We start from the raw sequence: 27,476 nt of genomic DNA on the forward strand, positions 1-27,476 counted from the left end.
GAAATTCATGTTCTCACAGTTCTGGAGGCTGGAAGTCTGAGATCAAGATGTCCTCAGGGTTGGTTCCTTTTGAGAGCTGTAGAGGAGAATCTGTTCTATGCCTCTCCCCTAGTTGGTTTGCTGACAGTCTTTGGTGTTCTTTGGCTTATAGGTGGATCAGCCTAATCTCTACCTTCATGTTCACACAGCATGCTCCCTATGTACCTATGTCCAAATTTCTGCTTTTTATAAGACAGTCATATTCAGTTAGGGGCCCACCCTATTCCAGTATGACCTCATCTTAACTAATCACATCTTCAGTGACCCCATTTCCAAATAAAGGTCACATTCTGAGATACTGGGGTGAGGACTTCAACATATGGATTTTGGGGGACCCAATTCATCTTATAAAAGGGGTACTTCTATATTGTGAATATTCTTAACATGGAAATTTTAAGTATTTATTTAAACTCCTACTTTATCATATAACATGCAAAAAAATTGAAACTAGATACTATAAAATCTCCAGGGAGAGATCAGGAAATTTACACAGAGTCAAATAATGTTAGGAAATACTGCTCTGTATAAAAGTGAATTACCCTTTTTTCTCTTCACTCAAAAGCTTACATTCTTACTTGATAGAATAGAAATTTACCTACTTTATAACCTTTTGCTTTATACTTAGGTTGAATATGTTTGTTTTCCTTCTTAGACTGTAAATTTTGGAAGTTGATTATGTACACTTTTATTTTTAATTTAATGTCTGTATGCTGCATGTAGTAGGTATTTAATAATTATTTCATTAGTAAATAAATGAATGACTAAAAGTGATGGTGTCAAAAAAAGAACTGATTAAGCTTTCCTTGGCTATCTTTGCATTTTTCTAATACACCATTTATTTCATTTGAGTAAATATTCTTTTTTTTTCTTTTTTTTATTCATTTGACACAGAGAAAGAGACAGCGAGAGAGGGAACACAAGCAGGAGGAGTGGGAGAGGGAGAAGCAGGCTTCCCACCGAGCAGGGAGCCTGATGCGGGGCTGGATCCCATGACCCTGGGATCATGACCTGAACTGAAGGCAGCCGCTTAACGACTGAGCCACCCAGGCGCCCCGTGAGTAAACATTCTTTGAGTGGTGTCTTTTATTTCCAGTGATTGCACAGAGTTTGTTAAGTGGATATGTAAGAATCACTGCACCTTTGCCTGTATTATACTCCAGGGTGAAATGTGGCATCTGCTCTGCAATGCACACAACACAGCACCGATCGATTCCATCACCCAGGAGGAACATCAAGTTTGACTGAAAGCATAGTAGCTCAGATTTAGGACAGTCAAAATATAATTACCCCAAGATAAATTTGACCAGGAAAGTAGAATTAAGCAATTTTGCCAAGAAATCCATTGACTCTTTTGGGACAAGAGTAAAATATCCCCTAGGCAGTTAGTAGAGTATAATCAAGGTTACGTGCCACACAGTGACACAGGAAAATATTCCTAGAGCTTTAGATTTTATGAGAAATTTGAGGTTGTAGATTGTTTTCAAAGATTTAAGTCTTTCAAACTGCAGTGGAAGAGAAGTGGAAATAAGTGTATTTGTCATCCCATTTAGTATCTAAGAAATTAAGATTGTCTTATGATCTTTTTACAAATATGGTAGTTAAGTAGTATGTAATATTTCCCTTTTGTATTTTTAGGAATATGACTATATCAAGCTATCACATTTATTCAGGGGAGAAGCCAATGCACTTATGTGAAGATAGGCAGTCCCTAACTCTATGTCAAAAAATAAAAACATTTTGGTGTAGGAGACTTAAAATTTCACAACTAAATATTCCAAAAGCAAAGGATAATACAAATGCCCTAGGGCCATAATAGGAATCAGACAAGCAATTTTAAGGTCATAACTTTCAAATTATCAAATTCATGAGAATTTTGTATCATATGCCATAATAGAGAAAGATTTAATATCAAAATAAAATACATTTTTTCAATTTTTACAAAAATGATAAAATAGGAAGATACACTTACTTATTTTGTGAATTTGAGGACATTAGTGTGCTTTCCATGTTTCAGTTTAAGGTAGCAGAATGAGCACAAGTTTTGAAGTCACACTGACTTTCTTTCAAAAGTCATATAAGATATTTTCCAGAACTTAGAGGCATTAACTCTTTGGTCATTGAGAGAGATGACAGGTGGATTCTCACTGAACAATTTAAATTGTTGTTTTTCACTTAAAATTTTTTGGCAGGAGCTCATGGTTTATCTGGAAAAAAGTACATAAGAAGCCAGTCTTTTGTATTTTGCAGATATCTTTCTTTGTTGTTTCTTTTAGTTTTTTTTTAATAGAGATATTTTAAATTATTTTATGGTTGAATCATTGATTTTTTTCTTTCTTAACGGGAAGTCCTTCCCTATTCAGATAAACACTATTTTACATATATGTGATTTTTTTTTAACTGAAATTATACTAATATTTTCTCTGACCAGGTAATTTCCAAAATATGCCATCTCATTTTGGCAACTTTTGATTATCTTTTCTTATTTAAGTTGAGATGTACCTGGTTGTATAACAAATGATTTTCAGTTATATCCTGGTGCTTTTGGGTATTATGTTATAAAATTCATACTCTTCTTCTTTATCCATTCAGTCCATATATACAATGGAATATTACTCAGCCATCAGAAAGGATGAATACCCAACTTTCGCATCAACATGGATGGGACTGAAGTAGATTATGCTAAGTGAAATAAGTCAAGCAGAGAAAGTAAATTATCATATGGTTTCAGTTATTTGTGGAACAGAAGGAATAACATGAAGGACATTAGGAGAAGGAAGGGAAAAATGAAGGGAGGGAAATCGGACGGGGAGACAAGCCATGAGAGACTATGGACTCCAAGAAACGAACTGAGGGTTTTAGAGGGGAGGGGGCTGGGAGGATGGATTAGCCCAGTGACGGGTATTAAGGAGGGCATGTATTGCATGGAGCACTGGGTGTTATACACAAACAATGAATCATGGAACACTACATCAGAAACTAATGATGTAATGTATCGTGACGAACCTAACATAATAAAATAAAATTAAAAAAAATTCATGTTCTTATTTAAATTTTCAATTTTAGCAGATGTTCACCCTGTTTATTTTTAAATTTATTATTGAAATATAGTTGACATACATTATCTTAATTTCAGGTGTACAATGTAGTGATTAGACAATTCTATATATTCCTCATTGCTCCGCATGGTAAGTGTAGTCACCATCTATGACCATAAAATGTTGTTACAACATTATTGACTGTATTCCCTATGCTGTACTTTTAATCTTTGTGACTTATTTATTTTATAACTAGAAGTTTGTACCTCTTAATCCCTTTAACCTGTTTCATCTATCCCCTACTCCCTCCCTTCTGGTAACGATCACTTCTCTGTATTTGAGTCTGTTTGGTTTTTGTTTGTTTGCCTATTTGTTCTTTAGATTCCACATACAAGTGAAATTATATGATATTTATCTTTTTCTGTCTGACTTATTTAGCGTAATACCCTCTGGGTCCTTCTGTGTTCTTGCAAATGGCAAGATCTCATTCTTTTTTATGGCTGAGTAATATTCCATTGTGTAAAATAAATACAAAATGGATGAAACACCTGAATATGAGATAGAAAATCATCAAAATCCTAGAGGAGAGCACAGGCAGTAACCTCTTTGACATTGGCCGTAGCAACTTCTTACTAGATACGTCTCCAGAAGCAAGGGAAACAAAAGTGAAAATGAACTATTGGGACTTCATCAAGATAAAAAGCTTCTACACAGCAAAGGAAACAGTCAACAAAACTAAAAGGCAGTCTTTGGGATGGGAGAAGATATTTGCAAATGACATACCTGATAAAGGATTAGTATCCAAAATATATAAAGAACTTATCAAACTCAGCACCCAAGAGACAAATAATCCAGTTAAAAAATGGGCAGAAGACATGAACAGAAATTCTTCCAAAGAAGACATTCTTCCAAAGAAGACATTCAGATGGCCATCAGACACATGAAGAGATGCTGAACATCACTCATCATCAGGGATATATGAGTCAAAACTACAATGAGATATCATCTCATATCTGTCACAATGGCTAAAATTAACAACACAGGAAACAAGTGTTGGCAAGGATTTGGAGAAAGGGCAACCCTCTTACATCTGTTGGTGAGAATGCAAAATGGTGCAGCCACTCTGGAAAACAGTATGGAGATTCCTCAAAAAGTTAAAACTAGAACTGCCCTACAACCCAGCATTACACTATTAGATATTTACTCAAAGGATACAAAAACAGTGATTCAAAGGTGCACATGCGCCCCGATGTTTATAGCAGCATTATCAACAATAGCCAAATTATGGAAAAGCCCAAATGTCCATCAACTGATGAATGGATAAAGAAGAGGTGCTATACGTGTACATTGTAATATTACTTAGCCATAAAAAAGAATGAAATCTTGTCATTTGCAACAACGTGGATGGAGCTAAAGTATATTATGCTAAGCAAAATAAGTCAGTCAGAGAAAGACAAATACCATATGATTTCACTCATATGTGGAATTTAAGAAATCAAACAGATGAACATAGAGGGGAAAAAAGAGAGAGGCAGACTCTTAACTATAGAGAACACACTGAGAGTTGCTAGAGGGGAGATGGGAGGGGGGATGGGTTAAATGTTTGGTGGGTATTAAGGAGGGCACTTGTTGTGAAGAGCAATGGGTATTGGATGTAAGTGATGTATCACTAAATTCTACTCCTGAAACTAATATTACACTGTGTGTTAACTAACTGGAATTTAAATAAAAATGAAACAAACAAAAAATAAATGAAATAACGGGTGTCTGGTGGCTCAGTTGGTTAAGCGTCTGCCTTCAGCTTAGGTCATGATCCCAGGGTCCTGGGATCAAGCCCCGCATTGGGCTCCTTGCTCAGCAGAGAGCCTGATTCTCCCTCTCCCTTTGCCTGCTGCTCCCCCTGCTTGTGCTCTCTCTCTCACTCTCTCTCTCTCTCTATGTATCAAATGAATAAATAAAATCTTAAAAAAATAAAATAAATAAAATAAAATAATATTCCATTGTGTATATATATCACATCTTCTTTATCTATCTGTTGATGGACACGAGTTGCTTCCATAACTTGACCATTAAAAATAATGCTGCAATAAACATAGGGGTTCATATTACCTTTTTGAATGAGTGTTTCTGTTTACTTTGGGTAAATTCCCAATAGTGAAATTACTGGGTCATATGATATTTCTATTTTTAAGTTTTTGAGGAAACTCCATACTGTTTTCCACAATAGATATACCAATTTACATTCCCACCAACAGTGCACAGAGGTTCCCTTTTTTCTACATCCTTGCCAACACTTGTTATTTCTTGCCTTTTTGATACTAGCCATTCTGGCTGTTGTAAGGTGATATCTCATTGTGTTTTTGATTTGCTTTTCCCTGATGATTAGTGATGTTGAGCATCTTTTCATGTGTCTTTTGGCCATCTGTATGTCTTCTTTTGAAAAATATCTATTCAGGTCCTCTGCCCATTTTTTAATTGGATTCCTTGGGGTTTTTTGGCATCAAGTTGTATGAGTTCTTTATGTATTTTGGATATTAATATTTCATCAGATATGTCATTTGCAAATCCTTTTCTCATTCAAGTAGACTGCCTTTTCATTTTGTGGGTGGTTTCCTTTGTTGTGCAAAAGCTTTTAATTTTGGTATAGTCTCAATAGTTTAATTTTGCTTTTGTCTCTTTTGTCTAAATATCCATAAACATATTGGTAAAGGCAATGTCCAAGAGATTAGTGCCTATGTATTTTTTTTAGGAAAGTTTTAAATATTTAAATATACCATGCCTAAAATCCTTTTGTTTTCCAAAGATTGTTCTCCTCATTTATAAAGTGAACTAGTATCACCAAGAAGCACAATGTAAATCTGAGGAGTAGGGGAATAGTAAAAGACCCCTGGACTGCTGGATTGCATTTCTTGGAAATAGACTGAAGAAACCTAAGCACTGAGTGTAGTCTTTCATTATTCCAGGATGTTCCCCAAAATTCCAGAACAAAGCTAAAGGGAATATATTTTTCAACGTACCAACTGCTTGGGCTGGAAATCTTATGGGAAATGGATTCCCAAGCAATTTGTGCCTACTGCATTAAGGCCAATTCCTTTGTCTCACTTAAAAGGATCTCTAGGAAACAAACTGAGGGTTTCAGAGGGGAGGGGGTGAGGGGATGGGGTAACAGGGCGATGGGTATTAAGGAGGGCAGGTGTTGTGATGAGCACTGGGTGTTATACGCAACTTATGAATCGTTGAACACTATATCAAAAACTAATGATGTACTATATGGTGGCTAACTGAACATAAAAAAAAAAAAAAAGGCTCTCCAAGTACCAGCCCTAATATACTTCCATAGTCTCCCTTACACCCTCAGAAACTTCTATTCAAAATGATTACTCAGTGCCCCGCCTCCACATAAACTTCACATTTTACTTCTTTCATCCCTTTAGTTATATTACTCCTTTGCCTGATATAGTTCCTAACCAGCTTGAAATAACTCTTTATCTAGCTCTTTCCAACTCCACCTGTCAAAAATTAAATCCTCTGTTCAAGGTAAAGTTCAGAATGCTAGTTTTTTCATGGTCTTTCTTGATTCCACCAATAGGGTGTGGCATTTGCCTCCCCTAAAGCCACACACAAGTGTTAATATCTGTCTTATGCAAGTATTTGGGTTTTTTAAAAATTATAATTATATTCAAAAAAATTATAATTATATTTGTGATGTTTGTATTTCTTTTTTTTAGCTTCTTCAGGTTAGAAAAAATATTTTCTTAATATTTCTACCTCCACACAGCATAATATTTTGTATATGTTTGGAATTCCAATTTAAAGTGCTTGAATTGGATTCTATTTATATAAAATTCTAAACAATGCAAAATATAGTGACAATAATAAATCGGTGGGTGTGGGAGTTGGTGGGGAAATGGGAGGAAGTGGTCAGAGAGGGGTACAACAGAGAGATTACAAAGGGACAATAGGAAAATTTTAGAAGTGATGGATATATTCACTATCCTAGCTTTGTAGAGGGCTTCATGGGTGTATATGTAGGTCAAAACTTATCATTTAAATATGTGTTGTTTATTGTTAATTTCACTTCAGTAAACTGTTTACAAAACTGATGTTTGTGCAATAAATAAAATAGAGTGCTTTGTGAAGGAACATCAGGGTAGTCAGTGAAGGCTCTTTTGGAGATAGTAATGAAGTCTAATCCTAATCAATGAGAAAAAGCTATACTCATAGAATTCTGAGAAAAGATTTATCCAGAGAGAGGGGATAACTGCAAAATTGTATAAAACTTAGAGAATTGTTGAAAATAAAACGAACAGAGAAAGTCAGGAGTGGGAGAGTAGCAAGGAATTAGGTTGTAATGGTGGGTAGGGGCTCCTCAAGATAGACAGTTTGGATTTTTTTTGAAATAAAAAGAGAAGTTACTAAAGGCTTACTAAAGGCCATTGAGCAGGACCTTGCGTTAACATAATCTAATGGATTGGTCTCTTTGAGATATGTGGACAATAAATCCAGGTGTCTGTGTGTCAGATGCGGATAGGGGTGTGAGAATGGTGGTGGGAATTAAAGTAGAAGCAGAAAGATCAGATGTCCTGGGGAGATGGGAGACTTGGGCTGGGTTGAGGTGATAGAAGTGTGGATGGGGAACTGTGAATCAATTCCTGATATATTTTAAAGGTAGAAGTCAAGGTGTTTGTAAGTGGTTTAATAAGTATGGAATCAGATAGGAGAATAAAGCATTATGATTAAGTTTCTGGCTGTAAGCATCTAGATAAAAGGAGGTTGCACTTACTGACCTGGAGATGGCTGCAGGAGGAGCTGTTTTTTTGTGGAAAAATCAGAATTCTGATTTGGATATGTTCTATTTCAAAGGGTTGTAAAATGTTCGTGTGGAGATGTAGAAGAGTCTGGGAATTACAAAGAAATTTTAGGTTGGAGATAAAGTGCAGTTAGATTAAAACACATACATGTACACCCCAATTTAAATAGTTGAATAATTCCCCCTTCAACTTGCTGAGAATATACCCCAGGATGAGTGTGGGCCTAAAAGGGTGAGTCCAGTGGTCCTTGAGCAATCTCAGTCCCTACATACTTCTCACATTATAGGCTTCTTGCAGCCAGTCTTTGAGACTTCAGTTGTCTTTGATATAATGTAGATCTGAAATACATGCTATATATTTTATTTGATTATCAAAGAAACAGTAATCTCTGTCTATTCTGGAGGAATAAAAGGTAGGTAGGTTGGTCTCTAAGAAGGTAACTTCCCAAAGGATACTCAAGGGTAATTTTGACCATCAATGATTTGAGTCTTATCCTCTGACTTTGAAAAAAAAACTAGAAGGCATGTAAATGGCTCATCAGTATATTGATAGTATTTAAAGCCGAGGCATGAATGGGATTATCTGAGAGAAAGAGAGAGGAAAGACACCCTCAATTTGGCCCTAGCAAATACTATCATTCAGAAATTCAGAAATCTGGTACAGAAAGGACTAGCAGCAGTGACAGAAATAGACCAAGAAGTAGGAGAAAAACAGACTGCATAGTATTGGAAACCCAAGAGAAAAGATTATGAGAAGTGATCAACTATGTCAGATGTTGCTGGAGGTTGAATAATATGAAAAACAGACTATGTCATATTCTCTGTTATACCCTGTGCCCAGTACAGAGCCCTGCACTCAAGAGGTACTCAGAAAATGTATGTTGTTTATGGGCTATAACATCCCATCATATACTCCATGAACGAATATGATGAACCATGATTTATTATTTTAGGAGTTTTTATGCTATCTTCCCTACTAAAATATAAACAAGTTCACGTGGTTACCTATAAAACTCTGTATCTGAAACTACTATAACAAAGTACATAGGGTTGGGGAATTTAACTGCAGCATGAATACCAGTCCAAAATAATCCATTATAATTAATGGCTGCATTTTTATTAGGTTTTAACTAGTCCCTTTACTCTGATTCAGAAAGCTGTTTGCCAATACACCCTAAAACAAAACAAAACAAACAAACAAACAAAAAACGAAACAAAAAGGCAGAGCTGATGTTGAGGCGTAAGAAGGGAACCATTTAGTTCTCCAATCAGTTGGATGAGTGCTAAGGGCTAACCTATGTGTTATCTAATTTCAGAAGAGCTGCAAGTACAAGGCAGGTACTTATGTATTCTCTAGAAATATTATTTCAAAAATTATGAGATTTCTGTCAATGAGATCTATTTGTAGAAATATTCCATTTTGAATAGTTTGGTAGGGTTTTAATGTATTTCAGTTATGTTGGAAAAGGAAAAAACAGGATAAATATAGCCTTAGTTATTTAAACACACACACGCACACATGCAGGAACTGAAACAAAGCCCAAACTCACCTTTCTTGGCTAGAATAATTGATCTTTCTGTAAGGTAATTCCATAAGGGCATCTTCCTGAGTATTTCTCTTGATTTATGACTTCTTTTCTATTAAAGCTTTTTCAAGCAGGACCAATCTGACTACTGAATGATTGACAGAGTTGAAACCTTTGCTAAGATATCAGGCTCAAAATGTTCTAAAATTGTGATAGATCACAGGAAGAAGATGTTACAAAGGAATTTAAAAATATAAGCCATTAAGCTAGACCTAAGTAAAATGTAGGTTCTACCTGTTATAATTTTCTGGGTTTAGTGCAATGTTTCTTCATTCTGACTTTGGAAATATGGATGCTAGTCCTCAGATATAAACAATTTTATTCCTAATTTATATTTTAAAAAGACATTTAGGGGCGCCTGCGTGGCTCAGTCAGTTATGCATCAGCCTTTGGCTCGGGTCATGATCCCAGGGTCCAGGGGTTGAGTCCTATGTCACCTGCTCAGCGGGGAGCCTACTTCTCCCTCCGTCTGCTGCTCCCCCTGCTTGTGTTCTTCTCTGTCAAATGGATAAATAAAATCTTAAAAAAAGACATTTAATATCTAATGATATCTATTTCAAGGAGATTGAGAATTATAGATTTTAATTTTGTTTTTATTTTTATTGAATAAATTTGATATATAACATTGTTTAAGTTAAGGTGCACAGCATGTTACTTTGCTATATTTATATGTTGTAATACGTTTGCTGATTTAGCAACATTTATCCAGTGCATAATTATAGTGCCATATTATTATCTATATTCATTATACTGTGCATTAGATCTCTGTGGCTTGTTTATTACTCTTTACAAGTTTGTACCCTTAAACATTGTCATCATTCTTATCCTTCCCCCAACCAGTTCCCTGGTAACCACCATTTAACTTTCTGTTCTTTACAGCTTTAACTTTTTTAGATTCCACATACAAGTGATACCAGACAATATTTGACTTTCTCAGATTTATCTTGCTTAGCATTATGTGTTTGAGGTCCACCCATGTTCTTGCAGATGAGAAGATATCTTCCTTTCTCATGGCTGAATAATATCCCATTGTGTATATGTACCATATCTTTTTTATTCATTAATCTGTTGATGAACATTTGAGTTATTTCCATATCTTGGCTATTGTGTATAATGCTGTGGTAAACATGGGAGTGCATATATCTTGTCAAAACTATGTTTTCATTTTCTTCGGGCATGTACCCAAAAATGAAATTGTTGGATCATATAGTAGACCTATTTTTAATTTTTTGAGGAACCTCCATATTGTTTTTCCGTAGTGGTTGGATTAATATACATTCCCACCAACAATGTATATAAGCGTTCCCTTTTTACCACGTCCTCACTAGCATCTGTTGTCTCTTCTTGAGTATAACCATTTCAACAGGTGTGAGGTAATATCTCATTATGGTTTTGATATTTCCCTGATGCTTAGTGATGTTAAGCATCTTTTCATGTGTCTGTTGGCCTTTTTGATGTCCTCTTTGGAGAAATGTCTATTTAGTTCTTCTGCCCATTTTTTAATCAGATTTTTTTTATTAGTGAGTTGACTGAGTTCTTTATATATTTTGGATTTTAACCCTTATCTGATATGTGATTTGCAAAAATTTTCTCCCATTCTGTAGGTTTTCTTTTCATTTTGTTGTTTCTTTTGCTGTGCAGAAGCTTCTGTATTTGATATAGTCCCATTTGTTGAGTTTTATTTTTATTTGTGCTTTGGGCATCATGACCCCCAAATTACTGCCAAAACCAATATCAGTGAACTTTTTCCCTATGTTTTCTTCTAGGAGTTTTATGGCATCAGGTCTTAAGCTTAAATCTTTGATCCATTTCTAGTTAATTTTTGTGAGTGGTGTGAGATAGGATCCAATTTCATTGTTCTCCATGTGTTTCTCCAGTTTTCCCCGCACTATTTATTGAAGATACTATCCTTTCCCCACTGGATATTCTTGGCTCCCTTGTTGAATATTAGTTGACTCTATATGCTGTGGTTTAATTCTGGGTTCTCTATTTGATTGGTCAATGTGCCTATTTTTGTGCCAGTACTCTACTGTTTTTATTACTATGGCTTTTAGTGTAGTTTGAAATCTGGAAGTGCTTTGTTCTTTTTTTTTTTTTTTTTTCAAGATTGCTTTGGTTATTTGGATCTTTTGTGGTTCCACACAAATTTTAGGATTATTTTTTCTATTTCTTTGAAGAATGCCTTTGGAATTTTGATGGGGATTGCATTGAATCTGTAATTGTTTTAGGCAGTATGGTCATTTTAACAATATTAATTCTTCTGATCCATGAACATAAGATATCTTTCCATTTGTTTGTCATCTTCAATTTCTTTCAGCAAAATTTTGTAGTTTTCATTATACATATCTTTTATTTCCTTGGTTAAATTTATTCCTAAGTATTTTATTACTTTTAATATTGTTGCAAATGGGACAGTTTTATTTATTTATTTTTTGTATGCTTCATGGTTACTGTAAATAAATGCAAATGATTTCTGTATGTTGATTTTGTATCCTGCCACTTAACTGAAATTGTTGATTAACTCCAACAGTTTTTTCACTGATTGTGATGTTCTATATATGGGATCATATCATCAGCAAATAATTACAGTTTTATGTCGTCCTTTCCTATTTGGATGCCTTTTATTTTTTTGTCTTGCCTATTTGTTCTGGTAAAGACTTCTAGTACTAATTTGAATAGGAATGGTTAGAGTAGAAATCCTTACTTTGTTTCTGAAGGGGAAGCACTTTTAATTTCTCTCCATTGAGTGTAATGTTAGCTGTGGGTTTGTCACATATGGCCTTTATTATGTTGAGATACCTTCCTTCTATATCCAATGTTTTAAAGGTTTTTATCATGAAAGAATGTTGTATTTTATCAGATGCTTTTTTTGAGCATTTATTGAGATGATCATATGATTTTTTATCTTTCATTTTATTGTTGTGGTGTATTACATTTATAGATTTATGCATGTTGAACCACTCTTGTATCTCAGGGATAAATCTCACTTGGTCATGGTGTGTCCTTGTAATGTGTTCTTAAGTTAGGCTTGCTAATATTTTGTTGAGAATTTTGCATCTGTATTCATCAGATCTATAGTTTTATTTTCTTGTAGTATCCTTATATCTGGTTTTGGTATCAAAGTAATGCCTCATGGAATAAGTTTGGAAATATTCCCTTCTCCTCGAGAGTTTGGAAGAGTTTGAAAAGAATTGGTGTTAATTCCTCTTTAAATATTCAGTAGAATTCTCCAGTGAAACCATCTGTTCCTGAAAAAATTTTCTTTGTTGGGAGTTTTTTTTATTACTGATTCAGTCTCTTTACTCATTACTAATCTGTTCAGATTTTCTATTTATTCCTGATTCAGCTTTAATAGGTTATGTGTTTCTAGAAATGTATCAATTTCTTCTAGGTTATGTAATTTATTGGCACATAATTGTTCATAGCAGTCTATTATTCTATGTATTTCTGTAACATCAATTGTAATTTCTCCTCTATTTCATTGATTTTTGCTCTGGTCCTTATTAATTCCTTATTATTTCCTATTATATCCTTTTGGGCCTAATTTGTTCTTCTAGTTCTTGAGGTGTTAAGTTAGAGTGTTTATTTGAGATATTTCTAGCTTTTTAATATATGTGTTTATTGCTTTAAACTTTCTTCCTAGAACTGCTTTTGCTGCATCCCATAACATTTGATATGTTTGTTTTCATTTTCATTTATTTTGAAATAATTTTTATTTCCTTTTTTATTTCTTCTTTTACCCAATAATTGTTTAGAAGTGTGTTGTTTAGTTTCCATGAATCTGTAGACCTTATTACTTTCCTCTTGTTGATTTCTAGTTTCATGCCATTGTCAAAGAAGATTGTTGGTATGATTTCTGTCTTCTTAAATTTGCTAAGGTTTGTTTTATGGCCTATCATATGATCTATCCTGGAGAATGTTTCATGTATACTTGATAAGAATATATATTCTGCTGTTGGATGGAATGTTCTGTATATGTCTTTTAAGTCCATTTATTCTAAAGTTTCAACTTAGTTTCATTGTATCAATTCCAATGTTTCCTTATTGCATTGGTGTTGTCTATTTCTCTTAAGATCTGTTATAATTACTTAATACATTTTGGTGCTCAGGTGTTGAGGGTGTATATATTTACAATTGTTATACTTTCTTGATTCTTGATGTGTTGACCCTTTTATCCTTATATAATGACCTTCTTTGTCTCTTGTTACCCTTTTTGGCTTGAAGTTTTTTGTCCAAGTATGGCTACACCCACCTTCATTTTGTTTCCATTTGCTTGGAATATCATCTTTTATCCTGTAGGCAGGATAAAGTTGGATCTTGCTTATTTTTTTAAACTATCCAGCTGCTCTATGTCTTTGATTGGGGAGTTCAATCTATTTACATTTAGGGTGATGAATAATATGTAAGGATTTACTACTGCCATTTTTTTCTTTTGCCTTTTGGTTATTCTCTCCATTCTTTCTTTTTCCTTCTGTTTCTGTCTGCCCTTGTAAGTTGGCATTTCTCCAGGGTAAATTTTTCAGTCTCCCCTTTTTTTATGTGTTGTATCTCTGCTCTAGAATTTTGCTTTGTGGTTACCCTGAGGTTTATAAAAAACATCTTATATATGTATATATATATATATTCATATATATATATATATATATAAATAGTTTTTTATCCTGCTGATAGTAATTTATCTTCATTTTCCTATAGGATTCCATCCTTTTACTCTTACCTTTTATATTTTTATTATCACAAATGATCTCTTTTTATGCTGTGATTTTGTTACCAAGTTGTAGTAACTATACTTATTTTCAAAGCTCTTTTCCTTTAATCTTTATGCTATTGTTGAGTTAAATATACATTTTTAAAAAGCTATGATATTCTAATTTTGACTATTGATCACCTTCATCAGAGTTTTGTGTGTTTTTGTCTTTTCAGTCTGAAGAATTTCTTTCAAAATTTCTTGTAAGTCAGGTCTAGTGGTGGTCTAGTGATGGTAAACTTCCTCAGCTTTTTGTTTGTGGGAAAGCTTTTATATCTCCTTCATATCTGAAGGATAACTTTGCCAGATAGAGTATTCTTGGCGGGCACTTTTTAATTTTTCAATATTTTGAGTGTGTCATTCCACTTTTTTCTGGCCTGTAGTTTCTGCTGAGAAATCTGCTGATAGCCTAATGAGGGTACTTTTGTAGGTTGTTGTCTTTTTTCCCCTGGCTGCCTTTAAAGTTCTTTATTATTGACTTGACAGTTTTATTATTGACTTGACAGTTTTAATATAATGTGTCTTGGTGAAGGTTTTATGTGTTGAGATAATAAGGTGTTCCATTAGTTTCATGGAGTTGTATATACGGTTCTTTCCCCAGGTTTGGGAAGTTCTTAGTTACAATTTCTTTAAATGCAGTCTCTATCCCATTCTCCCTCTCTTCTCCTTCTGGGATACCTGTATTCTTGTGTTCGCTTTTTTTTTTTTTTTTTTTTTTTTTAATTTTTTTTATTGTTATGTTAATCCCCATACATTACATCATTAGTTTTAGATATAGTGTTCCATGATTCATTGTTTGTGTGTTCGCTTTTTTAATGAAGCCAAATAAGAAATTCTCATAGGGTTTCTGCACTTTTTAAAAATATTAGGTCTCTCTCCTCTTTCACCTGAATTATTTCTATATTTCTATCTTTAAACTCACTAATTCTCTCTTTCATATGATCTGCTCATATGAATGTATTCTTTTTTATTAACATATAATACATTATTTGTTTCAGGGGTACAGGTCTGTGATTCATCAGTCTTACACAATTCACAGTGCTCACCATAGTACATACCCTCCCCAATGTCTATCCCATATGAATGTATTCTAATGCATTCTTCATCTCATTTATTGAATTCTGCAGCTATAGAATTTCTGTTTGGTTCTTTTTAAGAATGTCAGTCTCTTTGGTAAAATACTCATTTTGTTTGTTAATTTTATTCCTGAGGTCATTGTCTTTCTGAGTTTTCTTGTGCTCACTGAATTTTTTCATAATAGCTATTTTAACTTCTTTACCAGTTAGTTCACAATATTACATGTATTTGGGTTCTGTTGCTGGAAAATTGTCATTTTCTTTCTGTGATACAACATTACCATGATTTTTCATAGTGTTTGATGAGAACTGCCTCTGCTGCCAGGTTTGAAGTAGCCAACACTTTCTTATTCAGGCAAGGTTTTGTTTAGTTTGATGCTAACAGTTCAACAGATTGGAAGTTAGGAGCCTTCCTTTTGTTTTCCAGAAGGTGGAGCTATAGCACAAATTTTTGGTTTCTCTTACTGGTGCCGACTCCCTGCTAAGTTTGGGAGTACTGTGCATTAAAAAAAAAAAAAGGCAAAGGGTGGTGGGATTCATGGGTGGTCCACTTGTATCTGAGGGCTGACTGCAGGAGATGCTTTCCTTTAGTTTTTATCTGTCTACTTCCCTGTCCTGTTTCTCCCCTCACTCACTGTAGTCTCTCTTCAGAGAGAGAGCAACTGGTCTCTCCAGCTGCAGAGAATGGCTGGCAGTCCCCCACTTACCGCCTTCAGTCTCCATCCTCTCTGCCAGAAAGGTGGTGCAGGTTCACTGTCAGACTGACCACCACTTTCTCTGCCATCAGCACCTCGGTTGCTGCCAACTCCACCGCCATGTCTTTCATTCCCCCAGGTTCCTCCCAGTCTTATCCACCCATTTTTGTGTGCACAGATGGATGGATCTCTTGGGTGTCCCGGTACACTGGGCGGTGGTGCCTTTTTTTCATTGTGGATGTCCGATTAGTTGTAAATTAAAGAGGAGAGAAAGAAGGAAGGACTCATGCTGCCATCACTCCCTAGATTTTCATTTTGTATACGCTTAATTATATTTTAGCTTTATGAAGGTATTTATTATTTTGATTAAGCATTTCCTATACTCTAGGTACAGAAGGCGCTGAATAGAATTGAGGTTAATTTTTAAAGTAACAAAACTAGATAAGTGAGGCAAAGATTTTAGTACTACATTTCCAATGATTTAAGTCTGCTTATTAAACTATTAATGAGCATAATAAAAGAAAATATAATATAAACAAAATTGATAGTGAAGAATATTACAGTATAGCCATTATTAAACATAAATGAATTGTCCTAATATGGAAATTTTGTTCTTTAAAAAAAGTAGCAATTAATGCATAGATAATGAAATTCTACAAAATATGTTATTTTGTGTCAATTTTGTGGAATATGTATTATTAATCGCTCAAAAAGAGTTCACTTTTCATTGTTCTTTAGAGGTTTGAATTACTGAGAAAATGTGAAAACTCAAATAGTTTTTATAGCTCTAAATATACTTTTCACAAGTACACACAAGCCACATTATCTGGGACATATGAATAATAGTCAAATCATTTAAATTGTAGGAGTGTTTAGGTAAGAGGGAGAATATCTAAAGTAAAATAGGACATGGGATGGCTTTGGAATAAATTATTTTTTGTTTGATATTTTATCTAGCCATGTCATAAAGACATTGTAATGTGTACGCAGAGAAAAAACTTTTCCATGTATAAGGCTAATATCTAGTTCTAGAACATGACAGAAACCCAGTTAAATAGGGAAGAGGATATCTGTCAGATCTATGTGTCATAACTTATGTGAATTTAGGTATAAAGCATTTTGGATCTTTACCAATAGATTGGTGGTAGCACTGGGAATATTTTGGGCTCAATTTGGACCAGTTAGCTTAGTGAGAGTCCCCAAAGATTATGGCCAAATCACAATGTCCAAGGAGGCCTAGTATACCTGGACCCACTTCAGGCTGTTGACATAAGCAAAAGGGATCCCATGTGGGCAACAGAATAGCCTGGGCAGTTGTTTTACTCTATGCAGAGTTTGGTTTATGCAAGGACGTTGATATCTGTGTTGAAGTGAAACCCCAAGCAGTGGTTGGAGGTACAACCATAAGGTTTAATTTCTTAGGAGACAGGACTAGAAATGTTTAGGCAGGTTTTCATCGTCCCAATTACATTAGACTGGGGTAAGGGAAATGAGGCAAGCATGCAATTATACCAAAATTGTACAGGTAGAATGAGGGGGTAGGTGAGAGATAGTACTCACTGGGCAGGTGTCCAGGGCCTTGCTAGACCCATTCATGGCTGGGAGCAGCAAAGGAATTCCAGAGTCTGGCTGCTGCTGATTTGGGACTCTAAATGTGCTAGAGTGGGTTAGCGTGGATCAAGGCTTGAACATCTGTTTCAGCAACCAACTAGGGCAAGAGAATTTGAGGAGCATTTTGCTATTATGATATATTTAAAAACATCATCTATCTGGATCTCAGAGGGGCCTAAATACAGGAAGGGATGACAAGGCTCCAGTTTTAAAGCATAGAGGAAATGTGGGGAGAAGGATCCCTGCACAAGCTTAGACACACGAGATTGTAGGCAGTGGTGGTTCACATTCTAATAAGCAGAATTAATTATCTTCCTGAAAGAGCGAGTATAGTTAAGTATAGTGTGTTCAGATGTAGAGTAGTCAGCAGTGAGGGAAGTCATTAGCTCTCTCATTGCTCTGTGGATTTGTGGTAACTAGTTACTACCCAAAATTGAGAAACAGCCATCTAGTGGCTCAGATTCATGCTCCTGACTTAAAAGTCAGAAAAGCTTTCCATTAGGTTTCCACTTAGGCCTTTCACTTTGCAAGTAGGATATTCAGGCTGCTTCTTTCTGAGTCATGTAATAAGTAAGAGGCTCCATAAATGTTCTACTTCTGTCCAGTAGACTTCCCACTGCATAATATTTTGTTCTAGAATTAAATTAATTACTACATAAGTGTTTCTTCTACACGACATAACATAGATTACTTCTATTTCAGGAAATACTTAGATGATGGCTCATTCTTTTATCTTTCAAAAGATCCCCTGTTTGAAGCTTTTACTGTGGGTTGGACTAATTTATAATATTTGAGAAGGTAATGGGAATTTTGAGAGGAAAATAAATTACAGGCACTGAAGAATCCCTGTTAAAAGTTTTTCCCCCATACTTTGTGGTGTGTAATAATGTATATAATCACACCTTACTGCCTGCTTAAAATATTTCACTAAAGACTACTTTGCAGCAATTATACTAATGGCAAATCTTGTTGTTGAAACAAGTAATATTAAGGCATTGTAGGAGGTGATAATAATCCTTTTTATAGTTGATAATGTACTTTGAGTACCCTTGCTTTCATACCCTTAAAACTTCCTAAAATAATTGGTCCTTGGATGAATAAACTTTGTTTTTCTGAAACCAGAGAATCATTTTATTTTTTGAAAGTGAAAAGAACTATTTAAAATATTTGAATGGGAAGGAAAATGCTTATAGGTGATCATCAAGTATACGTAAAGATGCTTTAATATCCAAACTTGGGATCTTTATGTAAATCTGTATTTCAAGTTGGGGAAAAAGGATAAAAATGAGATTTGAAGACACATTCAAGATTAATTAAAAAACAAAACAAAACATGGAAACCAAATATCGGTACCCATTGCTAGAGATAGTCACCATAAAGTAACTTTTCCACCAAAATTATTGGATTTTCCTTTTCTTAATTCTTCCTTATAGTCACCATTTTCAATGTTTTCTATTTCATTGCTTTGTTTTATTTTTTGACACCATTTGTGAAAGCTATATCTACTAGGGAAATTAACCCCAAATGTGTCATAAATTCTGAAAATATATTTTTACCGTTTTTAATTTGCTTTTGTTTATGCTGTTTCTTCAGTCAAGAAGAAAGACTAAAATTTTGGGTATTCAAACTTAGATACTTTTGCGTTATGATTTTCCATTTTTCTTATGCTTAGAAAGTTTCCCAGTCCAAGAATATTCATAAAATCTTCTTCCACATTTTTACATAGTGGTGTTATTATTGTGGCTATTTAAATCTCAGATATATTTATTGTTATTTAAATTTTTGATCTGCCTGAAATTTATTTTGGTATAATAAATAAAATTGGGATATAACTCTTTTTTTTTCTTAGAATTATTAGCTAATTGTCCCTGTATAAATATTTGAGTTATCAGTTTTTTAGGATCTCATTTTTGTTTCCATAAGACGAGAATTTCATTCAAAACAGTCATTGTAAATAAACAAAACTGTTTAATTTGTTTTCTTTAAATATTGTCTTTTTGTTATTGTCCTTGGAAAATCCTTCGAAGGGCCTTTGAACTAATAGTCTTATAACAGTAAATAATCCCGTAATAATACACCTGGATAAGACTTTTCTATGAAAATTCCCAAGTTTTTTTAGAATACTTAACTGAAATTTCTTAGGAAATTATCCTCTCATTTTTCCTAGTTAAGTTGCGCTTTGCAAATTATAGGCAATGACTATCTTTTTTTAGAGCCTCCCATTTGTAAAATAAAGGTTTTTTTTTTTTTTTAATTTTGAAATAGTTTTAGATTTGCAGAAAAAAAGCTATATAGAGTCCCCATATCTCCCAACCTGGTTTCCCTAATTATTAACATTTTACATTACATGTAATGTACATTTACATTAATATTGTGCATTTGTCACAAATAATGAAAAAATATGGATACATTATTATTCACTGAAGTCCACACTTTATTCAGAGTCCCTCAGTTTTTACTAAGAAAAAAATAGAGAAACAGAGTTCTCGCTTCTGTTCCAGGATCCCATCTAGAACATCATGTTACATTTTCTTGTTGCTGTGGTCTGAAATGTGTGTGTCCCACACTTGAAAAATTGAAGTCCTAGTGCCCAGTGTTATGGTATTAGGATGGGAGGCCTGTGGAAGGTGCTTAGGTGATGAGGATGGAGCCCCTAGGAATGGGATTAGTGCTCTGATAAAAAGAGATTGCAGAGAGGTCCTAGAGAGGGATCACTTCCACCTGTGAGGATACAAGAAGTCTGAGACCCAGGAGAAGGCCCTCACCCAATCATCCTGGCACCCTGATCTCAGACTTCCAGCTTCCAAAGCTGTGAAAAATAAATTTCTGTTCTTCATAAGCCACCCAGACTACAATATTTCATTATACTGCCTGAACAGACTAAGACAATTTGATGTCTTCTCAGGCTCTTCTGAGATGTAAGTTTCTTAGACTTTCCTTATTTTTGATGATATTGAAAGTGATGAAATACCTGATCAGCTATTTTGTAGACTTTCCATCAACTGGGATTTGTTTGATGTTTTTCTCATGATTAGTCTGGGGTTATGGGTCTTTGGGAGGAAGACTACAGAGGTAAAGTGCCATTTCTTATTACGTCCTAGCAAGGGTACACACTAACAACATGACTTATCACTGTTGATCACCTGGCTAAAGTAGTGTTTGTCGGCTTTCTCCACTGTAAAGTTATTCTTTTTCCTCTCTCTTCTATACTCCACTCTTTGGAAGGAAGTCATGATGCATAGCCCATTCTTAAAGAGTGTGGAGTTATGCTCTACTTCACTGAGAACGAAGTATCTGCGTAAGTTATTTGGAATCCTTCTGCATGGAAGATTTGTCTATTCTCCCCCATTCATTTTTTCAATCATTTATTTATATAATTATGGAAACCTGTAGGTTTATTTTATAAATTGGGTCCATTTTTAAAAAATCTAAAATGAATTTATCTTGATTCAGGAAAACACTGATTGGCTGGTAGATGGCAGAGCTGAGGACAGATCCAAGATGAGGTGAGGAACAAGGACTAGAGCCTGAGCCAATGCTTAGAGAAGCAACTTCTAGAAGCAGAACAGGGCCAAAGGATTAAGTGGTAAAGAAAAACCATTAAAAACAATTTTGAATTATTTTTATTTACTCAAAATTTGGCAAGGATGATATGACCAAGACTTGCTATGTTTTCCCCAATATCTGTTTTCTTCTTCTAAAGTAACCACTCTGACACCTAACCAGAATACAGACTACATTTTCCAGCTTACAGTGAATTTATTTGTTGTCCTATGACTAAGCTCTGACAATTGGAATATTAAGAGAATTGATGCTTGTGACTCATGGGTTAATTCCTTAATAATTAGGAATGCAGTTATGGTGGAGAGCAATTCAAGGTTATGCTGAGGATAGGCAGCAGTCTGGGAATGAGCCGTAAAATAGAAAGATCCTACGTGACTTGTGAAGCCACCAAAGCTAGACTAGTTGGCAGCACTTGGATTATTACCTGGTCTGTAAGAAACAAACCTGCATGTAGTTTAAGCTCACAATACTCTATTATAATTGAGCATAATTTACCAGTTCAGATATATTTAAAAATGTGTGGGGAAGGAAATTGATCAGGAAAAAACAAACCTGCATATGGTTTAAGCTTGCAATATTCTCCTAAAATTGATCATAATTTACTAGTTAAGATATTTAAAAAAAAGAAAGGGGAGGAAATTGAATTTTTTCTCTACTATTTATATTAGTTTAAGGGTTTAAAAAAAAGGCGAGCAGAAAATTGTGCTTTTCAGGCTTTTTCTATTTAAAACATGTATGTAAGACTGTTGAATCACAGACCTGTACCTCTGAAACAAATAATACATTATATGTTAAAAAAAAGAAGAAGATAGTAGGAAGGGAAAAATGAAGGGGAGGAAATCGGAGGGGGAGACGAACCATGAGAGACTATGGACTCTGAGAAACAAACTGAGAGTTCTAGAGGGGAGGGGGGTGGGGGGATGGGTTAGCCTGGTGATGGGTATTAAAGAGGGCACGTTCTGCATGGAGCACTGGGTGTTATATGCAAACAATGAATCATGGAACACTACATCAAAAACTAATGATGTAATGTATGGTGATTAACGTAACATAATAAAAAAAAAAGAAAAAAAGAAAACATGTGTGATAAGCATTTTTTTTTTCCCTCAGAGAGTTTGTCTAGAAGAAGCTGGGAGCCCTAAAAAAATGTTATGGCTGAACAATCTTATTCAAAGTCTTCTCAAGATAGTTTGTTTTCCCACTATGATCCCTTTACAGTGATATTAAAACCCAAGGCTAAATCTTCACAATGACCCTCCCAAATAGAGGACTTGGGGATCAAGGCCTGTGTACAATTGTGAAAAGCTCTGAACTTTAATTTCAGCTCTTAAGAATGCTCCCAAAGTATTGGTTCTCACTGAATTATATATTTTCTTTTTTTATTCTTTACCTATTGTAAATATCCACATTATGTTTAAGGTAGTCTGTAGAGCTAAATTAGAAAAGATATAATTAATCAAAAGACGCCTAAGAAGTAATGAGGATGTGAATTTATTCCCAGTCTTACAGGCTGGTGAAGGATTTTGAATTACATTAGATGATATAAATGATGTTTTAGGATGAGAAATTGCAGAACTAACTCATCTCAAAGTAAATGTCAGTTAGGATGAATGTTTTTCATTATAACAGTCTAAGTATTTTTCTGTGTGTATTATTTGTTGCTAGTTTCCAAAAATTAGCATTTCATATTATGTGAATATTTCTATTTGCATTATTGCCGAGAAGAGATTTGTCCACAAGCTTTTGTGATTCAAGTGGATTTAACTTAAATCCAAAATTTAATTACAAATACGGTGATTGTATTGACTCATTTTTATGCATTTCAATTAGATGAGAAACATACCAGCTGGGAACTATCCACTTATAGATTAAGAAATATTAATTTCAAGGTATTCCAGTGTACTTTAAAAAGGATCAAAATCATCACAGACTTTTAATGTTTTTTTTGTTGTTTTTTTTTTATAGCCCTATTTGGCATAATACATATACATGTGGTCTAATTGTCAGGATTTAATGGTGGAAATAAAAGTATCAGTATATTGGCTTTGAGTGTTCCCAAACAAGTTCATGTTAAGAACTGGTCATTTTAAAAGCTTTGTAATTCAGAGTATCTTGAATTTTACTCAATTAATTCATACAAATTTTTTTTTCTCTTGTCCTTTGTGTATGTTAATTGTCAATACAAAAAAGTTAGCTTATGTAAAAGGTCTCAGATGATTATCTTGATCCTCAGAACTTTCAAGACATTATCCTTCTGCACCATTACAACAAATAGACATTCTGTGATAGATGCAAATACAATTTCCAAAGCTACATTAATTGCATAATTTGTAATAGAAGCTTGGTATGGCAACTGCCTGCAGAGTGAAAAACAATCCAGAATAATCTAATCAGCATGATCGTTGAATCTTTATTAGTCTTTGGTTAGTTATCTATTAGCATGCAAAGGATCCTACCTTTGTGCTCTTATCTTTCATTAATGTACCTTTTAAAGTTACTCCAGAGAAATTTAGAGGAAAGTAGAAAATAAATGTCTCTTATTTCCTTTAAAATCTGACTCTACATACATCTCTTGACAATTTGACTCTGCATTCAGCAATCTCAAGCTTTTACTAATATATTCCTTTTGCCATGCCTCTGAGTGGGCTAACCTTAGCATGTACCTAATATTACTTAATTTAAAATTTTCTAGCTACCTATAGTTGGAGTGAAAAGGGAGGAGTTACACTTTCTCTTCTCTATCCTTCTTTTATACAGTCAGGAGATATCAGGACATCTTAGTTCTAATTATTTCATTAATAGCCAAGTGTCAAATCACCTCGCTTCTTTAGGCTTAAATTTTCTTATCTACAATATGAAAGGGGTTGACTAGGAATTTTTCTAAAGCCCCTTAATACCTAAAGGGCAAGAAAATTAATGTATAAAGTCAGGGTCTTTTATGCAAGCATTTTGGAAAGTGTTTTCTAACAGTTCTTTCTTCCTTGGGAAGAAGGATATATATCTTTTGTATATATGTTTGGAAATGACACATCTTTCCAATGGTTTAGTTCTCAGAGTCACTTCCCAGTCATGTCAGTTTCCTGTTGATGTTGTAAAAAATTACCACAAGTTTAGCTGCTTAAAGCAGACACACTAATCTTACAATTCTGCATGTCAAAAAGCTAAAATGGGTCTTAGATCCATTTTAAAAATAGGGCTAAGATCCAGGTATGAATAGGGGTTATGTGATGCTTTGACTCATGGCTCCTTTCTTCCTCTTCAAGGCCAGCACCATAACATCTTCACATCTGTCTCTGAAACACCCACCTCACCCTAATAGACTCTTGTGATTATACTGGGCATACCTGGATAATCCAGGATAATTTTCCTATTTTAAATCCTAAATCATACCTGCAGAGTTTCCTTTGCCATATAAAGTAATATATTCACAGTTTCCAGGGATTAGGATGTGGATATCTGTGGGACATCAGTATTCTGCCTACCTTACCAGTGAACCTCCAGTATCTTGCTTGCCTTTTTTTTTTTTTTTTAAATTTATGAAGCTACTATTACCAGCTTAAGTAAGATTGACTGATCTTACTTTCCCAGGTTCTTTTTCTTCCTAAGAATAAGAACAAGTGAAATAGGTGAGAGAAAATGACAAGCACAGGAAAGTTTTAAAATATAAGGAATCTATAACGGGTTCAGTTATGGACCCTGATCTATATTTTTTGATTACCCAAGTTAAATGCTAGGGGGTTTTGAGATGCCACTGCTCAGAAGTGATCCTAGAAGTACTTCTGAGAGCTCAGACTCTTGCTCAAGACAAATCTTGGAGAAAACTACTGCATTTTCAGGCCATCTGTGGTGTCCTTACATTTGGAAGAGGTGGGTAGAAGAGATTGTGCAACAGTCTCTTAGTTTTTCCCTAATGAAGAACATTTTCTGATCTGGCACAAGGATCCTTTCCTTAGTTCAAATTGCCAGAGATAAAATCATTTTTACTGCTAGGGCTGTACTCACTTATTTGTGCTGGAACTGGTGATTATAAGCTTACCCCTTCAGTGTAATTTATCCATGTTAGTTTTTTTCTACATTTTAAAAAATTATAAGTTATATCTAAATTCAATTTCATTTTTGTTGTTGTTGTTTTACTCAAACAGTACCAGTGATTTGATCATCCTTGAGTACCCACTGCCTGATGCTCTAGTCTGAGTTTCTTTCTCAAATGCAAGTATCATTAATTGGCAAATACCTTCCAGACTATTTTTCTTCTCTTTTTTTAAGATTTATTTATTTATTTTAGAGAGAGAGAGAGTACCACTGGGAGGGACAGAGGGAGAGAGAATCTCAAGCAGACTCCCTGCTGAGCCCACCACGGGGCTCAATCTCACAACCCTGAGATCATGATCTGAGCTGAAACCAAGAGTCAGACACTTAACCAAGTGTGCCTTCCAGGCGCCCCACTTCCAGACTATTTTCTAAGTATTTTTGTACATGTGCATATATATGGACATGTAGACATATATACTTCTGTTTTGTGGACTTTAAATTAGTGAAATCATATACTGTATATATCATCCTAAAACTTTTTTGCACCTAATCAAATATCTGGAGATCTTTCAGCATCCTTATATGTTGATTGCTGCATTTTTGTATTGATGCATAGCATTCCTTTGTACAAATATACTATTACTTATATAATCATGTCTCTATGAGATCAACATATGGTTATCAATATTAACCTGTTAAAATCATTAGGGAAACTAACATCTTTTTGTATCTCTAGGGTAGAATTTCTTGATCAAGGAAATGGCATATATAAAATTATGACGCACTACCATATTGAGCTTTAAAAGGTTGAATCAATTTCTAGTTCTTCTCAGCAGTGGATAAGAATATGTGTTTCCTCAAATTCCAATAACAGTTGCCCATCTCATGGATGAAGAATGGTATCTCATTGTTTTAATATACATGGTTAAGTAGCATTTCTTTTCTTCTTTATTGCCTTTGTTCTATTTTTTTACTAGTAGGTTTGTATTTTTCTTTGTAATTTGAAGATTCTTTTTCACATGTTCTACATATAAGAAACAACCAAGTCTATGGCTTGTTTTAACTTTCTTTATGGCAATTCTGATATGCAAAAGCCTTTACATCTTACTATAATCAATTTTTTTCAGTGCTTTAATTATGACTTTTACATTTTATCTACTATTTTAAGAGACCTCTTTTGGCTTATGTATATAAATCATTTCTTTTTTTGAATTCTCATTCTGTGATACTTTTGTTTGTTGGTTGTTTTTTACTATTAGCTCATTAATCATGCCATAATTAATTTTTTGCCTCATCAGAAGCAAGTGGGTTTGTCTTTATTATTCTGGACTAAAATCCTAACAAACTTAGCAGCTTAAAATAATACAAAGTTATTACTTTGCAGTTCTGTAAGTCAAAAGTCCTGGTATAGCATTGCTCAGTTGGGTCCTCCGCTTGGTTTCACAGACTGAAGTCAAGGGGTCCACAGGGCTGTATTCTTTTCTGGAGGCACTAAAGATGAACTTGCTTCCAGATTCATTCAATTTGTTGACAGAATTCAGTTCCTTGAGGTTATAGGGCTGACCTATTCCTTTGCTGGTTGTTGGCCTGAATGTCTCCCAGCTTTGTAGGGCTGCTGGGGTTCTTTGTCATGTTGCCTCTTCCATCTTCAACCCAGCAAGAACACATCAAGTGTTTCTCATGCTTTGAATCTCCTCATTTCCCCTTCTCCCATGTCTCTTCTACATCCCACTAGAGAAATTCTCTGCTTTTAAGGGCTCATGTGATTGGGGTAGGCATACCTGGATAATCCAGGATACTCTCCTTGTTTAAAGGTTCATAAACTTAATCACATCTGCAAAGTCCTATTTGCTGTATAACATAAAATATTCACAGGCTCTGGGGGATCAGGGCATGGGCATTTCTGAAGGGCTATTATTTTGCCTACTGTAGAAGCACAGTGACTCCTGTGTTGGGCACCATCTTTCTAGTTATTCCAACTGGCTTATGCTTTGTTTATTGATGCTTCTAATTCAAAATGACTTTTCTTCTGAAAAGTCTTCCACTTTCATGAGAATTTCTTCTAGGCTCCTGTTTTCTTTTGAGGAATAGCTTTGAGGTCATAGCCCATTTACAGAACCAGAATGTAATTGATTACATCTCTGTTGCAAAATTCATTTGCATTTCTATGGACAAGAGTCATCTGTATTACTAATCCTTTTCTACAATTTACAGGGCTGTAATACAGCTTGGTCAAAACAATGAAAAGTGTACAGACTTCTTTAAAATCAGATAACTCTGA

General features: G+C 34.5%; 1 long non-coding RNA gene across 3 annotated transcripts in view; it reads left to right on the plus strand.

Annotated features, from left to right (window-relative positions):
• The window catches only part of LOC144378968 (uncharacterized), a 489,245-nt gene that overhangs the window by 408,946 nt on the left and 52,823 nt on the right, over positions 1-27,476 (plus strand). For all 3 annotated transcript variants that reach the window (XR_013440914.1, XR_013440916.1, XR_013440915.1), the window contains one exon: positions 931-1,093. This is a non-coding gene — a long non-coding RNA (uncharacterized LOC144378968). The remainder of the gene's footprint in view (positions 1-930; positions 1,094-27,476) is intronic.

This window comes from Halichoerus grypus, chromosome 9 (genome assembly GCF_964656455.1).
Source record: "Halichoerus grypus chromosome 9, mHalGry1.hap1.1, whole genome shotgun sequence".
In the NCBI taxonomy this organism is placed as follows: Eukaryota; Metazoa; Chordata; class Mammalia; order Carnivora; family Phocidae; genus Halichoerus; species Halichoerus grypus.